Raw genomic sequence first — 2,979 nt, forward strand, 5'->3', positions numbered from 1 at the left:
GTAACTAATGCATCCTCAGAACAATTTAGGTCAGAGATTCATATCAAATCTAGGAAATATGTTAACACATACATTGTTGGTCTTTGTGCCAAAGTCTGTATTTCCATAGGTCTTGTTATTCCCATTTCTAGAACATTCTGAAGCATGGTCTGTGGACATGCATTTGGCTTCACCTGGGTGTGGGTTACAACTTCAGCATTTCAGCATGAGTCCCAGAAGTGCTTGCCTCTGCTGCTTTAACTCAAACACCCATGGAGAGAGCTTTAATTTCTAGGTAATATGCAGGTTTTGAGCAGGGTGCTCTGAGAGTCAGCATTTCTTCTGAGTCCAGGGATGTACAGAATTACTGATCTCTTGACCAGTACTGTGAAGACAGAGAGAGTCAAAGAACTTACTGAAATTTAAAATTACTTGAGGAACTTTTCAAACATATACTGGTCTAGGTCTTGCCATTGAAATTTTGATTTAATAGGTCTAGGTGGGGACCTAGAATTTATGTATGTCTGTATACTTGCACATGCATGTGCGTGTGTGTTCACTCACATGTGAATGTGCAAGGGGAGGCCAGAGGTCTATGTCAGATGTCTTCTTTTATTGATCTTCATATTAATTTGTGAGGTAGAATCTCTCACTGAACTTGGAACTTGATGTGTTGGTTATTCTGACTAGCTGGTGAGTGCTTATGATCCTGTCTCTGCTTCCTGAGATTCAAACCTATAGCTAGGTATCATCAAGAGCTTCTACTGTGGGTTTGTTCATTCTTATATCTCTAGCATGTGCACCCTCCTGCCCTCCTTCCTTTTTTCATTTTTTTAAAGATTTATTTATTTTATGTATGTAAGTATAGAAGAAGGAGTCGGATCCTATTACAGATGGTTGTGAGCCACCATGTGGTTGCTGGGAATTGAACTCAGGACCTCTGGAAGAGCGGTCAGTGCTCTTAACCACTGAGTCATCACTCCAGCCCTTCTTCTTTCTTCAAAAAAAGCTTTTACTTAAAATTTAACCAGACTCCCAAGTGGTTATGTTGGTTCTTTTTTATTATTCAAGTTATTTTTAGACTAATTAAAACTTTTTTTTCTTTTAGACATGGTCTCCTATAGCACAGGCTGATTCTGAGCTTTCTATGTGGCTGAAGAAGATCTTGAACTTCCGATCCTCCTGTATCCTCCTTGCAAATACTGGTATAAGACAGATATGCTACCACACCTAGTCCTAGTTATCTAAAGCTGGTTTTGAATAGATTGCTCTTTATATTCTCCACCCCCAACAAATCTCCTAAGAAAAACAAACACTTTATGATTACCCTTTATGCTATGGGGTTATTCCAACCTTCTCCTTTAGCTATATCTCTCTGGACTGAGTTCTATATCTTTAAGAAATTAATAAAATTTGTGTTTTTTTACAAAATATGATAATGGGTTTTCCCATCTCTTGACTTTTGCTTGGAGTGATGCTCCAACTGTTGACCCTTTCTACAATCAGTAGAGGACCATTCACCTTTCCCTTATTCTATAGACTATCCTAGTTCCTTTTAGCTGCAGTTCTGAAGTGTTTTTCTAGTGCTTTGACTTTGAATTCCTCATACACTCACTGTCTCCTCCTCCACAATACCTAGACTTGTATTTCTGGAAGTTGCTTATGCTTCCAAGAACCAGGAGTTGTCTCTTTTATCCATTCATCTAACAGAGCTTCTCATGCTTTTAAGGGTCTGATTGCTCTCTTACATTCAGTATTTGCATTTCCAAATGCTAATATTTCTATCAATGACTGTCTGGTTTCAGGCTCTATTTACAGATGAACCTAACCTCTGTATGAAATTGGTAAAGGCTTCTGCAGCACCCTGTATTATCTTAGTAAATAAGGTTCTGCAGGCTCCTCAATCATACCCCAAGAAAGTGTTCTCTCTCTCTCTCTCTCTCTCTCTCTCTCTCTCTCTCTCTCTCTCTCACACACACACACACACACACACATCAATCAACCTTTTATTTGACATAAAATACTCATTTTCAAAATTTAGATGTGAAGAACCCCTGTAAGGTGACTGAAAGATCTCAGCCACTATTACAGTATCTATTACAGTACCTATACAGTACAGTATTAACAGGTTTTCCACTATTCAAGAACAATGAGGTCAGTTGTTACTTAGGAACATTTCAACACTAGTTTAGAAAATTAAGTCCAGTTTTCTAGTATCATGCAAACACTTCACAGTCTTAGAATGTTACTTGATCTAGTCAGAATCTGGTACCAATGAAATGGCGATAGCTTTGCCAATAACAAGAACATGCTATTCCATGGCTATGAAGGGAGACTGCCACAGGGACAAAGATACATGGAGTCCAAGGAAAGTTCTTAAAGGCACAACACAACATTGTTCAATTATGGCATCAGCATATTGGATGTGTTTTCATAAGTCAACATAATGCCCTTCCCCCAGCAGTTGGTCTTTAGTAGCATTTATTCCCCCCTTGATAAATTACTTTGTTCTAGTTTTGTGACTTTGAGCCTCCACCTTGTCAACCATTGTAATTGTTGACCAGCTTCTAGTCAACACCAATCCCTTCCAATCTTGGGGAATGGCTCTATGTTGTATAGCCCAGTTATTTAACATTTCTTTAATGAATGGCGAATGCAAGACATACAATAAAATAGCCTCTTTAAAATGCTTTAAATCTAGCATTTCTTTTTGATGCCATGTTGCAGCATGTAATATTTAAAAAATGATCTATGCTATTGTTGAATACTCTCTGACAGCAGTGGTCTCCCTGCCTGCATGGCAGTCAACTCATTATAAGCATGACCACCATCGTTAGCAGGCATGTGCTGCACAAAGATTGAGAAGGCTGAAGATGCCTTTATAGTCCCAAACAAATCCTCTGGTGGTGTACTCTGTTGAACGCTGACCCGTTGTACTGCCTCCTGCTCTTCCTGGTCCCTTGTCTTACTGAGGTGCCCTGAGCACCTGACAGTGAAAGT

At 39.1% G+C, this 2,979-nt stretch overlaps 1 pseudogene; it reads right to left on the bottom strand.

The window, feature by feature from the left end:
- Nucleotides 1-2,219: 2,219 nt before the first annotated feature.
- Nucleotides 2,220-2,341, bottom strand: LOC120093956 (small nucleolar RNA SNORA24; annotated as a pseudogene).
- Nucleotides 2,342-2,979: the final 638 nt, after the last annotated feature.

The sequence above is a fragment of the Rattus norvegicus genome, chromosome 7 (assembly GCF_036323735.1).
Source record: "Rattus norvegicus strain BN/NHsdMcwi chromosome 7, GRCr8, whole genome shotgun sequence".
Taxonomy (NCBI): Eukaryota; Metazoa; Chordata; class Mammalia; order Rodentia; family Muridae; genus Rattus; species Rattus norvegicus.